Here is a 15578-nt window from a genome sequence, read left to right as displayed (position 1 = left end):
GAATCTCCCTTTCCCTTGGTTCTTCACCATTTCTTACTCCATACTCTCCATTAAAATTCAAATCTACCTTTAAAGCCCAACTCATATACCAGTTCTGTCCTGCAGTCTCCTGGATCTGCCAAGTCAGAACTAACCACTTGCTCCTCCGTGCTCCTGCAATGGCAATGATGTTAGAAGGGCGAGTGATTTTACAGCTCGCTTACCACCTACGGGAAATATGTCCTATTTGCCCTTCCACATCCTTTCTCCACCCAACTCTATATGGATGGCTTGCATGGCCTATCTTAGTAAGTGTCCTTGCTCTGGCTTCCGTTTGGCTCACCAATGAAAAGTACCAATAGAAGATTGTAGGGAACGAAGGACGGGAGTGAAGTTAGGGTATTAATTCTTGCCAAATTGCTGGGAGTTGGCTGCATCCCCCAACTAACATATAGTGCTTCTCTGTGGGGCATCACAGCATCTTTGGGGAGGACTCTCTCTCCAGCAAGGCTTCCTTTCTCTTTCATCTCCTATAAAGTAGCCACACTTTTACTGAACCCAGGGCACTACACTATCTCTTGATTCTCTACATTGGGCTCAATTTATCCTTATTGATGTACCCCTGATTTCCTGCTGAGACCCTGTCTGATGAACTTTGTAATATGCTCTTCTAAGCTGTTAATTTTACAAACCATATTATTACACTTATTAGAAGAATGTCTTCAGGATGTGTCAGTAAGCTCTGATTGATGATAATCGTAAACAGCTAGAATTTATGGAACATAAAGTATGCTTTGGTTACTCTCTTGAGTACACTGTGTGCATTATTCTAATTAATTAAAATCACTATTAGCTAAGCAAGGCACACAGATGCTAAGAGGTTCCCAGAAGTAACTTGCTCATGGTCACTCCAGTGTCTCAGTAGTTTAGAACTCAGATCTGTCCAAAGCCTAAACCTTAAGTTCTAGGTCTAAGCAGTGGCTCTCAAACTTAAGTATGCATCAGCATCACCAAGAGAGCTTGCTGAAACAGGTAGTGGGCCCCACCCCCAGAGTGTCTGAGTCTGTAGGTCTGGAGCAGGGCCCAAGACTTTCATTTCTAAAAATTCCTACGTGCAGCTGATGTGCTGGTCTGGATACCAGACTTTGAGAACCACTAGTCCAGGCATTTTAGGTCCAGAATTTCAGGTGTTAGAATAATTTTCTGGTGATAAATGTCCAAAAAAAAAAAAAACAGCACTGCATTTTTCTGTTTGTAAGGAGGTAATAAATTCAATCTTAAAGAGTCAATAATGGGACTAAGTATTTAAGAAAGAAGAGTTATTCTCCAGGAAGATGGGAGGAGATGGACATTCTAAGGACAGGAATGCCCTTTCAGGAAACTTGCAAAGGGAACAGAAAAATAACATAGTAAGATTCTGCTATCTAGTGTTCACAGAACATGAGTGGGATACTCTTGACTGTAAAATGGGAAGCCAACTTTTGCTCACCATGTACATACCTTATTCAGTACAAATGTTTATTAAGAATCTCCAAAAGCTAGACACTAGGCATCAGGGCTACACTGATAGAGCAGATAAAGTGCCTGGCCTCAGAGAGCTTGTGTTTCAGAGGATGTACATCAGCTAGATAGACTGAATGATGGATACTATATTGGGTTCACACTTCGTCTCAAGAAAAAAATATATCCATACACGTGATCCAGGAGTCAAATGGCAAAAGACCTAGCCTCAAAGTGAGTGTTAATTTCATTAAATGGTAGGTAAAAAATATTTTATATGCTGAGATAGGCTCTGCTTAAAAGACACAATATTCCTCCAAACGTATTATACAAGCCAGCTTATAAACCTGTGACTTTTTCTAGGAGAAATGTTGCCTTCTTTCCCAAGAAGGGAGCAGTAGGGGTCGGGGTGGAAATAGTTTCATCATCAGAGGCACAGTCTCACTACTACTGCTCAGCTCCAATTCGCAACCTTCTGAATGGTTTCCAGACTAAACAATTTAGCAAAGTGATGAAGAAAAAATGGCCCATTAATCTTACGATGCGTGTTATAACTTAACTCTGGGTTTAGCATAGGAAAAACATTATTTGCATTGATTAGAAATATGCTTTATGGCTGCATATATTATTCACTCTGAAGATTCTAAAATTATTAGCTGGGTTGACATGATGAACTGCACAGGAGTACTTCTAGATGACATCTCAATGTCATCTGTTACTCACATCATATAGGTCTAGGAATCAATATGTATTTTACTCAATATGAGATCTTATTCCAAAGACCAAAATATGCCTGTTTTTATTCGATGGTTATCATCATGAAACTACCAGCTAAATATCATTTAGAAAATTCAAAGCAAGTAAATTACTGTATTAACTGTCCAACTATGATTATGACTTTCCTCCACTTATAGCTGAACCTAACATAATGATCTGGTCAGTCTGACTAGGAGGATTTATTCATTAATTTACTCAAATGTTCTGAGGTATATTTTCAAGGACTTAAATTATGGTCTGGTTTGTAGGATCCAACAGTAAGGGTGCAGGTTTATCTCCTACAAGCTCTGTGACCTTGCCCAAGTGACTTAGCATCTCTGAGCCTCACTTTCCTAATCTGCAAAATGGAAACAATAATAGAACCCAAGTTGTAAAGCTGAAGGAAAAAAAGTAATATGGTAATGTATTTTGGCACAAAAGAGCAGTTACGCTGATGGTCATTATTTGTGAATATTGTTGCTAAGATTATTGAAAACCTGTTTTGTGTTAGGTGCTGTTCAAGGACTAGAATTTTAAGACTGTTCTTCACCTTTATCCCAGTTTTACCTGCAAAGTTCTGCCATGCACTGGAAAAGCATACTGGTATTTCTAGGGAAGGGGACCACCCAGGTGACATTTTTGTTTCACCAGGTATATAAAGTATACAAAGGTTATAGTGTATCTTTTGAGTCCTTTGGATGTCTAGTTACCTTTCATTAGAATGATTCTAGTAGATCCTGATAGATACCTGAGACAAGGTCAGGTCAGTGATGTTGGTACCTTTTCTGGCTTAAGAGCATAGGGCAGAAACACAGGAAGAGAGGTCTTCCTTTTCCACTCCTGTTACTAAGAACCCTCTCGAATAATGACAATCTGAAACAGATCACTACATTGTTGCATGCTGTAGAATCAAAGCAGTGTACAAAGCAAAGAGCACTGGCCTCCATTATACGTGCATTTCACTTGAGATTCACTTTTCTAGACCGTGGTGAAAGCAGATGTTTCAACACTTTCCAGCTACTGGAATATTACAATCTGGCCATCACCAGCACTGCATGTTTGATCACACTATTCCCTGCAAACGGAATGCTGTTCCATCAAGGTCAGATTGACCAGTGCAAATACCTCATTTTATCGTACGGTCAGAACCAAATTAACTTACTGAACTTCTGCCCAGCTCAGGGTCTACCTTCTCTGTGAAACCTCCTGTGAGATCCCAAGTTACAAACAACTCTATCTTCTTCAGAAGACATTGTATACTATATAAATAGTAATTGACATATAAATATATGTATATGTGTGTGTATTTCTTTGTTACATTAAGTTATAACTCCTGTGGTTTCTCTTCTTAACTAAACTGGACCCCTTATCATCACAGTGGCCATGTACATCATTGTATCCTCCAAAACATCCAGAATAATATCATGGATTCAGTATAAAGTTGTTTAATAGAAAACAATTAACTAACCACTGCAGAATACTAGTGTCTCTCAAGGTGTGTTCAGTGGATCATAAATCCTGTGAGACAGTCCATGAAGGAAAAGATTTCAAATAAATTTGGGATCTGTTGTCCACTACATCTCCTTATCAGAGACTCAATTTCACAAGACTCGTGAAAAGCCCTGTAGCAAAGAAACTGTTGACTTAGTTTGACCCAGTATTTCTCTTACAAGCGTATCAGTTCTGGAGGTCAAGGACATTTTCCACCTCTAATACAACATCTCTACTGCCTAGTAGAGTGCCTGGCACTTAGTAGACACCTAATAAATATTTGAATAAGTTTCAACATACATTCCCCTTTTAAGCTATAGAAGAAAAACATAGTATATAGTATATTTTGATTTACTTGGGGAGAATAATAATATGAATAGATAAATTTACACAAATCATTTTAAAGTATATATATTTGATAATACTTTTTTCCACAAATCTACACAACTGCACATTTAGTGGTGATAGTAAACGAACTACACTTGCTTCTGAAAACTTGCTAAGAAGGATGGCTACTAAAAACTACAACTTGAACCCAAAACAATTGATTTAGTTCATTGGTCCCCACTCCTTAGCAGTTTTAATATAGAAGAAAATAGACGCATATATTTCTTTTCTGCCATAATATGACATCATATAAGGAATGCTATGTTATTAGCTAGAAATAAGATTTGCTTTTGTTATTTTAGTACATTTGATCACATAAGAATAATTCTAGATTTTTTCCCCTCCTGTGACTCTCACAGCATCCCCATCTAAAATAGACTTTGGTGATTTAGATCAAATGTCATATCAATTGTCCTAGACTGCTTACTATGTGCTTTCACTATAGATTTTAATGTCAATAGAGAAAGGAGAAGGAAAAGTCAGAGGGAAATGAAACAGGTGTATGCAACACCTCTTTCTACTACTGACATTTCTCAGAATTCTGGGGGAAGTTGCATCTATAAGCGGAAAGTTTTTCACCATGGAACTCACGGTGGTTGAACGTCTCATGAATTGTTTTTTCACTACTGAAGAAAACTATGTTTGATTTTACCATAACTGAAAAGTTCTCCTGTTTCTACTTCTGAGGTTTGCCCTCAAGACTACTGTTTACCTAATGGAAGTGACTCCTATGCATGGAGGAAAAAGTGCACCATTTGAAGGAAAAGCTAAAGGAGTGATATTCAGGTAGCTCCTCATTCCACCAATGAAAATGTACACATAGATTTTCCACTTTACACCTCATTTTACACCTTATTTTCATGATTTTGAAATTAATATGTAGGGTCTGATGAGTTTGTTAATAGTCTATAATTATTAGTGTTATTAAAATAGAATACAAATGATAAGCCATATGTAAACTTGCTGTGCGAATAAACTGCTATACCCCAAATAATACAAATGAGTGAATGGCAGTAAATACTAAGAGGGATTAACAACATAAAGGATATTAAAAACACACATAAAGGATATTAAAAAAATGATGACTGTATTTCATATTTATGTGTCTTTTTCTCTCTCACTCTTTTTTTTTTTGCGGTACGCAGGCCTCTCACTGTTGTGGCCTCTCCCGTTGTGGAGCACAGGCTCCGGACGCGCAGGCTCAGCGGCCATGGCTCACGGGCCCAGCCACTCCATGCCATGTGGGATCTTCCCGGACCGGGGCACGAACCCCCGTCCCCTGCCTCGGCAGGCAGACACTCAAGCACTGCACCACCAGGGAAGCCCTTCTCTCTCACTCTTACTCAACTCCTAAATAACTACGAGAATATGCTCACAAATGGTAAGCATGTTTTGGATGTTCGATGTGTGTTTGTGGGGAAGAACAAAAAAAAAACTGCCTCAATTAGGTCAAATATCATACAAGAGATGAATGAGATTAGAGATGGGATTGGGATTTGTGTTAGTTTACTCAATAGCTAACCAATCACAGATATGACAGTGTAGTGCAATATGCAAATATACTTTTAAACAACTTCTCTTAAGTTATCTACTGTCTGTAAAGACAATCACACTCAACTGCTCTGCACTTAACCCCAGAGCTTCTGAGTTAGAATCTCTTAGAAATAGGTACACGTTTCATTGCTTTGGCAACATTTACATGGCTCTGCATCAGGCAATACAACTGCTAAGATCACACCCTGGGAATTCAGGAAAGGCTAGTGTCCAGTTCTGATCGTTCTACCACCCAACTGTGATCTAGGGTAAATTCCCGATTTAAAAAAAAAACAAAAAACCCTGAAGATGCTGAAACAGTATTTCCTACTTCACAGGGTCGTCATGGGGATAAAAGGTCATTAGGATAAAGTGCCTCTCACCCAGGAAACACTGATAAATGCTACTGATGCTACCATCATCATCATGACCGATCAAGGACATATTGCCACATGGAAATTCAACATTGCCTGGGCCATTCACAACTTTCCTTTGAAGGACTCATATTCTATGTGGGGTCTTAACACCTTCAAATAACAGAAAATACAAGTCTTTACGCCTTTTTTTCTGTAGCTAATTTTGGCATCTTTCAACTCTGTCCACTTAAGTGTCGGTTTAGCATATTCTTGTCACACAAAGAAGCTACTTCCCAAAGAGAGGAACAATGTGTCAAGTGACAAAGACATTGAGTGAATTCTTTCACATCCTAGATTGTCCACGGTACAGCTCAGCTGGTCTCTGGGTTGGAAGGCCTGGGTCTACTTTGCTCGTCTAGTCCTTAGCACGTGGTCTGTGAAACAGAGGTAGCTGCTGGTAGAATTATAACACAAGCAGAACTGGCTTCAATTCTTCCTTCTTAGGTCTTTTTCTTCTTGTTCAGCTGTTCAAGGAACTTGCCTGCCCTCTGTTCCTGCCAGGACGATGTTACATCTACCTGGATAAGTAGGTCACCATTGTATATCAGGAAAGGTCTTATTTGTAATCATCAGGAACCAGATATGGCTAATTTGAGCAGAAAAGGAAACTTTTGGAAGTTTATGGTTAGGTCTCAGTAACTAGAAGCAGACTAAACAACCGAAAGCCAAGCCTATGCTATTGCAATTATAGGATCAGGCCAAAGTAATGTTATAAGTCCTAGCTGGCCTTGCTACCCAGCAGGAACAGGAAACAGAAGATTGACCCAACACTGCTGGCCTTGCTTCTTTACATCATTTATTTGTAATTCAAAATCCAAGAGAGGGGCTTCCCTGGTGGCGCAGTGGTTGAGAGTCCGCCTGCCGATGCAGGGGACACGGGTTCGTGCCCCAGTCCAGGAAGATCCCACATGCCGCGGAGCGGCTAGGCCCATGTGCCATGGCTGCTGAGCCTGCGCGTCCGGAGCCTGTGCTCCGCAACGGGAGACGCCGCAACAGTGAGGCCCGTGTACCGCAAAAAAAAAAAAAAAAAAAAAAAAACCAAGAGGGGGTGCAGTTGGCCAACCCGAGGTCGCCCGACTGTTTTCCATCTGTAAGGGAGACTGAGCATGTGAGTAAACAGTGTATCTGACATGTTCAGCTTGTATAACGAGAGGAAGGCTCTGTTTCTCACCAAGACCCACAAAGTGGAAAATTCCCCAAAGAGAAAGGAATTTCAGATCAGATGCTTGGAAAGTTAAAAACAACAACAACAAACAAATGCAGATGTGGAATTAAAGACATGAAATTATTAAGAACCTATATGTGGAGTGATTCAGACCTGAGTTCACATCTGGAGCAAGCTACTCAATCTTGCTGAGCTTCAATTTTCTCTAAAGGAAACAACATGGAAGATGATGTCCACATGTAACTTGTGGTACAAATGAAGGAGGGTAGCACAGGATATGATGCCTGGCACATCCTATGCATTTTCTAAAACTACTACTAGTACCATTATTATTGTTACTTATTATACAATTTATTGTAGAAATTAACAGGGAGAGTATTAATAAATGTTAATACAGTGCTAAGTGTCACATTTATGATCAACTAATTATTTGTTGATTCAACAAACATTCCACATATCAGAAAATAACCTGTTAGTATATATATATATTTTTTTTTTAAAGAAAAGAAACCGTGAGGCTTAGAAAGTGTAAACAATGTACCAAAAGTCACTCATTTAAGAGGTAATGGAATATTATTCAGCCTTAAAAAATGAAGGAGATCCTTTCATTTGTGACAATATAGATGAAACAGGAGTGCATTATGCTAATGGAATAAGCCAGACAAGATAAATACAAATGATATCATTTATATATGGAATCTAAAAAGAAAAAAAGCCACACTCATAGAAACAGAGAGTAGAAAACTGGTTGCCAGGGGCTGGGGTGTGGGTGGGGAAAAGAGGGGAAGACTGGTAAAAGGGTACAAACTTTCAGCTGCAGGATGAATAAGGTCTGAGGATCTACTGTGTAACATAGTTACTACAGTCAATAACACTGTATTGTATAACATTTTCTGAGAGAATAGAACTTAAGTGTTCTCACCAAAAAAAGAAAAAAAGGAAAAAGGTGTCATGAGCTGTTAGATGTATTAATTAACGTGATGGGAAGGATCCTTTTGCAACGCATATGTATATTAAATCATCATGATATACTCTTTGACTATCTTACAATTTTGTCAATTATACCTCGATAAAACAGGAAAAAAAGAGGTAATAAAGATGAGATTCCAATCCAGGATTATCTAGCTCAAAAAACTACACTCTTAACCATTACAATATAGTATCCATCCATATGTTGTAACTGTAAAATGCTTAACACAAAGGAAACGTTAAATAAATGGTATTTATTCTAACTCTAATGCTTACTAGATATTACTTATGTGGTATGCTTTACTTCTAATTACAAGGGTATAAGGTGCAAATTCTTGCTACAGAACATAAAAGCCCCTGTGGTACCCTGTAGGATAAACACAGTACCTGTAAATCTCTCATCTCTCAACCCAGAGTCTCCTCAAGTTGGAGGTTTTTACCCCATTTATAATGTGGGAATAATGCCTTTCCCACATTTGCACTGGGCATGAAAATCCATACTTCCAGGTGTATACTGAACCTCCACTTAGCTCCTCGTCACCTTGGAATCACCAGACCAAAGATCATTTATTCCATTAATATAAATGATGTAGGGATAGAAGTACAGAATATACAGAGTGTGTTGGAGGAATCCAAACAACAAGTCCTCCACTCTCAAAACAAATTTTAGAGTTCCAAAAGTAAAGAGCAATGTTTGGAAATAAAACTAAAAATGAAACATCTACAATTAGCCAAGTATTTATTATGGGTCAGGCTACTTACTAGGCAGTTGATAAACATTACAGCTCATCTTCCTGCAGTCCTTCAAAGCATATAATATTGTTTCCATTTCATAGAGAAGAAAATTGTATCTAAGCAGGTTAGTGATTAGCCCAAGACCACAGGGCTAGGCTGTAAGAAAAGAAGGCCAAGTTTCAGTGGTCAAAATGGTGATGGATGTTATAACTAGAAGATTATGGCTAATCAAATAAAAATATTCAAAACGGTCCTAATGTATTATTAGGATTTCTTTAGAATAACTTGGGTGCCTTAGTGAATACAGTAGTGGTAGGCACTATAGTCTCTTTAATTTGCTAATCATACAAATCTACTTTAATATTCTTGGTGACAAGGAGCTAACTACCGATAAGACAGCTTCTTCAGTTTTGGGGCTACTCCAGGGTGAAATGCCGGAACGTCTTACTGCCTGCAATGTTACCTAGATCTACCAGGGAGAATAAAGCAGAACAAGTAGCCACTGTTCTTGACAAATGGATACAGTTTCAGTTTTCAAAATGTGAGTGTCAGATTCATTCACTGTATCAGATAGATCTGTCAAATGGCTTTGCCCATTTACTAATGGATGGCACACTGCAGACACACGTTGGGTCAAAGGACTCAATGTCACCTCATTGATACTGTCATCAATATAATTTGTATTGGCACTTTGTCTCACCCTGACTTTAAGGACTATGTGGGGAGATCCAAGTCTCCAGACCATGGACTGATCACCTCTGCTTGACACAGTATTCTCTGCTCATTTCCAGAGGGGACCAAGGATGAGCTCTTGTACTTCTGAGTCTATTCACCCTACCTGGCAACACACACTAGCTGGGCTGACTGGATCAAGCAGGAGCCCCAGAGTTTAAATTTCCAGCTGCATTGGAGGAAACAGAGGCTATGCCCCAATCCCATAACCCCTCACTTCTTACTGCTAGCCTATCCTAGGCTGTTCTTACTGATAGGAGTATTTCATGCTAAAAATTAATTTTGCTTACCTGATGGCAGTCACACAACCTCAAATGCCATTTTTATAAATAAGGCAACCACCAATGGAGTGTGATTTAGGGTTTTTTCTTCTGTAGACCCTGCCTACCCTATAAAATCTCCTATTACTGCATCATGGAGACTATAATCCCTTTCCGAGGGAATAGATTCTTTCCAACCATAAGATGAAATAAGAACCTACATTTCCATACTGCCCAAAAGGAAATACATTGATTACAAAATGCAGGAGAATGACTGATTTTCCACATTTGTTGTGTTCATTAAAGAGTTTTTGAATAGACTTGACAGTATTAAAGAAGTTCAACACACACAAAATAAAAATTAATAAATGAAGAGAAAAAAATTGCATTTACAACAAACAACAAAATAAACACATTGATATATAAAAGGTTGTTATACATCGATGAAAAATGGATGTCATAAAGTCACAAACTAAAAAGTATTAACAGCCAATAAAGATATGAAAATATGTTCAACCTTGCTATTATTAATCAAAGAAATACAAATAAAATAATTCAGGTGTCATATTTTACTGACTAGAATGACAAAGTTTTAAAAAACTTGATAATACTGGTATTGATATTGATAATACTGGTACTGATGAGTGTGTGTAAGAAACCACACTGGATGTTAAATTCTTGGTAGAAATAAAAAGCACGGTAACCTTTCTGGAAGAAAATATGTCAGTATGTACCAGAACTGACAAACAGCCATTCAAGTTCTAGAAGTCCATTCTAAGGAAATAAACAAATGCTCAAAGACATATGAACAAGGATGCTTGTCTCATTGTTTAGCAGAGCAAAACAGGAATAATCTAAATGTTGAACAGTAGGGACTGGTTAAATAAATAACAGAATGCTGTTCAACCATTAAAAATGATGCTGCAGATTTTTATTAGGTGATGAGTAATCATACTTATATTACTAAATAAAAATGTTATAGAACTGTTTTGTAGTTTGATATAATAATTAAAGGTATTTTATACTTGCATTGTATTTATATGCACCCCGTCACAAAAAAGTTTCAAAAGATACCCTCAAAAATGTTACAGAGATGACTTATCAGAAATGGGATTTTGAGTTATTTTTCCTTTTTTCTTTAAATCCTTTCAATTTTGGAGTTTCTGCAATGAGCCTGTATTATTTTTACAATTAAAAATATTTAAATTTACAACAAAAGGATCTAAATTCCTCCAGTTTTCCATTTATTTTCTACCCTGGCTCAGGGTATTTGTGTAAAAGAAAAAAAATCAGCTTATTTTCTCTTTTGTATCAATCTAAATTTACTTTTCATAAGTTAACTATTTTAGTCTGGCAAAAGGTTCACACAGGAAAATTGTTAAGGTCTGAGTATTCTATTACCTTTAAAAGCACTGGAAACTTTGAAATTATTTCTTTCAGAATTTTCATATAATACTGAAAGGCGGGGAGGAGGTAGCAAAATGAAGGGAAATAGATAGTAGTAGTCAACTTCAATTAAGAAAAAGCAACAAGAGGCAGTTTGTACTCTTTTGATACGGCAGAAGCTCCATGTGTCAACTCATGCTAAAAAATGTATATATACACACACATATATTAATCCACACATAATTAATCCAGTCTTAGGCTAATCACTCATTGTGGCAGAAACAACGAGCTGTTGACTACACTTTAATTAGCTCCTCCAGCCTGTAGAGGCATCACTAGGATCAAGATAGGAACAACATTCTCCATCTCCGCTTGCATCTGGGTATGGTTCTATCCCAAAGAATGTGACCAGAGGTGACCTGAAGAGTTTATGTCTGAAGGATAACGAGTTGATAATTGTAGCTTGCAGCTTCCTCTCTCCTTTCCTTTTTAGGACAAACGTAGAGCCACTTGATGAAGGTGGTGGGTCCCTGAGTAACTGAGCAGAAAACTGACCCGCAGACCACCAAAGTCCATACTACACTCCTGAGTGAGTGAGAAATGAACTGTCCATGTGTTGCTCCACTGAGGTTTAAGGTTTATTATTTAGTGTTTAACTAACACATTTTTTCTTTAAACCTCAGTTGCCTTCTCTGTAAAATAAAGTCTTTGAAAAGGATCCACTGTAAGTTTTTTCCATTGCTTATGTTTTTATCTTAGTTTTTAATTCTCAGAAATACTGCGCGCATTTTACCTTTTACGTTAGTAAGTCTACTTTTTTTCCCACAAAGACGGGTTCTTCAAGTTATGGAGAAGTCATAGCAGACTGTTGCTTCAGTTTAAGATACGCATTCACATATGAGATGAGAAGGGTGAGGACCCAGAGAAACGCCTTTGACAGAGGGGAGTGAGAGCATACTGAAGAATGTTTAGTAATAAAGAATTCAGATGGGAGAAACGGATGGGTTACATCTAACAGATTTGCTCAAAGGAATTCTGGAAAGGCAAATATGTGAAAATGTATAGCAAAGACATGAAATGCCTTTTGGTCCCTAAATGGATTTCATTTCAAAGACGTGCATATTGCAAATACATGTACCATAACACTTCTCTGTCCACTTCTAGAATCTTCTAAAGCCTGACAGAACATCTGCAGAGAGAGGATGTCATTCCAAGATAATCGACTGCAAGTGACTAAATTAAGATAAAAATGTCCTTAACCTTGAACAGTTTTTAAAGAGATTTTAGAAGAAAGGAGCCCTCCAGGGGGTTGTATAACTATATAATTGTACCCTTTCTAAAAGGCTATTTACAGATACATAATGTTTCCCCTCCATTCTTTAAAGTAAAATATAGGATAAAAAAAATAGTTTGGGGATAATATTTGATTGGGACAGCAGGCACTGCTAATCAGTACCACTCTCTCCTTATTCCTTACTATCAGAGCCCTGGTTAGGAGACCCCATTATCCTTAAGGCTAAGGTGGCCAGTTTAAAATCCGAGCTGATGAGATCTAAGTACAAGTCTGCTGACCATCTGTGGTAAAAAAATTTGCTCTCTGAGTTAGACACTGCCTTTTTTTTCTTACTTAATTCCTTTTTTTTATCCTTTTCTTTCTTCCTGCCCAAATTGTTGGAACACTATTGGAGATTCTGGGGTCACTTTGAACCTATGTGGACGTGCTAGAGATGTGGAAGCTGGAAGAGCGAAGCAACCCAGTCCCCTGGTGATGCCCTTCAGCAGCTAGAGGGACTATCTCCAAACTTCCTGCTACCCGTGGAAAGTAAGGTAAATCACTCATTCACTTTCTGTTACCTACTAACTGATCCAGAACTCTAACCTCAGGGTTCTAGAACCCTTCTCAGTATCCCATAGTCATACTCATGTTCCGGACTCCTGATCATCAGACTTGCTTATAGCAGATGTATGGGGAGGGCGGGCTCTTCTGGAAGCCCTCATACTTCCTCCCCTACCCCCACCACACACAAATAATGATCTTTATGTCCACTCATCCTTCTATTTAAAGTAAGAGGCCAGGGCCCCCAGGAAGGCTTCACTGACAACCCTTTACTCCTCTCTACATGCAGAAAGGGTAGAGGTGTGGGCTCTGGAATCAGACTTCCTAGACTTGAATTCTTAATCTGTTACTTACCAGTTTAGGACGTGGGCAAAGTTGTTACCTTCTCTGGACACCCCTGTAAAAGAGGAACACTAAGTAGCACCTACGTACCTTACTGAAAGGATTAAATGAGCAAATGCAGGTAAAGTTCTTACAATTTTTTCTTGGGTCAATCAATTGTAGCTGCTATTGTTACCTTTGGCTAATTTAGGGCAGAGTCCCTTTGCCCTCCTTTGGTTCTCTGGGCCCGTCTCATTCACAACACACACAACCGCATACTGCATTCACAACACACACAACCGCATACTGCAGAGTTTTGAAAGGTGGTTCTCAAAATGTGGTCCCTGGGCCAGCAATATCAGCCACACCTGGGAACTGGTTAGAACGCTGGCACTGGAGCCCAGCAATCTGTGTTTTAACAATATTCTCAGGCATATCTGATGCACACTAAAGGTTGACGACAACTGAGAACATCTGTCTCACACTCTCCTGGAGGCATTCACCAAAAATAGAGGTACAGGACCTTACACCTTACCAGTTGGAGAAGGGGTCTAGTAATTGCCCTGGTTATCATGCTTGTCATGATTTTTCAGCACATAAATGTTTGAGAATCACTGCCATTTTGAATGTGTGTTTCACTTGTCTGTTTTTCCAGTAGACTTTACTTCCTTGCAAGGAAGGTTTGTGAAGATTTGTTGTTGTTGTTTGCATTATTAGTTTTACTATGCTAATTCTAGAATCTCTGGTGCATAGTGCAATCTCAGGCAGGAAGTAGTGGCTCATTAAAACAGGTATCCCAAAAGTCTTAGTAGAACTTCAAGATTAATTCCTTCAAGAAGAGGTAAAATTGTCATTAGATGCAGATGATATGATACTATATATAGAAAACCCTAGAAACTCCACATGAAAACTACTACAACTGATAAACGAATTCAGCAAGGTAGCAGAATACAAGATTAACATACAGAAATTGGTTGCATTTCTTTATACCAACAATGAAATATCGGAAAGGGAACGTAAAAAAACAATGCCTTTTAAAAGCACAACCCTCAAAATAAAATACTTAGGAATAAACCTCACCAAGAAGGCAAAAGACTTATACACTGAGAACTGTAAGACATTAATAAAGGAAAGTGAAGATGATTCAAAGAAATGGAAAGACATCTCATGTTCTTGGGTTGGAGGAATTAACATTGTTAAAATGCTCATACTACCCAAAGCAATCTACAGATCTAATGCGATCCCTATCAAATTACCCATGACATTTTTCACGCAATTAGAACAAATAATCCTAAGATTCATACAGAACCATAAAAGACCCAGAATTGCCAAAGCAATCCTGAAGAAAAAGAACAACGTTGGAGGCGTAGCCACCCCAGACTCAGACAGTACTCCAAAGTCACAGTAATCAAAACAGCGTGGTATTGGCACAAAAACAGACATATGGATCAATGGAACAGAATACAGAGCCAAGAAATAAAACCACATCTCAGTTAATCTTTGACAATTAATCTTTGACAAAGGAGGCAAGAATATATAATGGGAAAGAGACAGGCTCTTCCGCAAGTGGTGTTGGTAAAGTTGGACAGCCTTATATAAACCAGTGAAGTTAGAACACATCCTTTTACCATACACGAAAATAAACTCAAAATGTCTTAAAGACTTAAACATAAGACATGACACCATAAAACTTCTAGAAGAGAACACAGGCAAAATATTCTCTGACATAAATCATACCAATGTTTTCTTAGGTCAGTCTCCCAAGACAATAGAAATAAAAATGAAAATAAACAAAGGGGACCTAATCAAACTTACAAGCTTTTGCACAGCAAAGGAAACCATAAACAAAATGAAAAGACAATCTACAGAATGGGAGAAAATATTTGCAAATGATGCGACCAGCAAGGGCTTAATTTCCAAAATATACAAACAGCTCATATAACTTGATGACAATAAAAGCAAACAACCCAATCAAAAAAAATAGGCAGAAGACTTAAAAAGACATTTCTCCAAAAAAGAAATACAGATGGCCAATAGGCACATGAAAAGAGGCTCAACACTGCCAATTATTAAAGAAATGCAAATCAAAACTACCATGAGGTACCACCTCA

General features: G+C 38.2%; 1 long non-coding RNA gene across 3 annotated transcripts in view; it reads right to left on the bottom strand.

Moving 5' to 3' along the window:
* LOC307175918 overlaps nt 1-15578 on the bottom strand; it is a 47720-nt gene that overhangs the window by 20279 nt on the left and 11863 nt on the right. For 2 of the 3 annotated variants that reach the window (XR_013824544.1, XR_013824546.1), the window contains one exon: nt 13501-13543. The exons of the other annotated variant lie outside the window; for it this stretch is intronic. This is a non-coding gene — a long non-coding RNA (uncharacterized lncRNA). The remainder of the gene's footprint in view (nt 1-13500; nt 13544-15578) is intronic. 3 annotated transcript variants of the gene reach the window in all.

Source organism: Stenella coeruleoalba, assembly GCF_951394435.1.
Source record: "Stenella coeruleoalba genome assembly, chromosome: 17".
In the NCBI taxonomy this organism is placed as follows: domain Eukaryota; kingdom Metazoa; phylum Chordata; class Mammalia; order Artiodactyla; family Delphinidae; genus Stenella; species Stenella coeruleoalba.
This window is presented reverse-complemented; position numbering and strand designations above follow the sequence as displayed.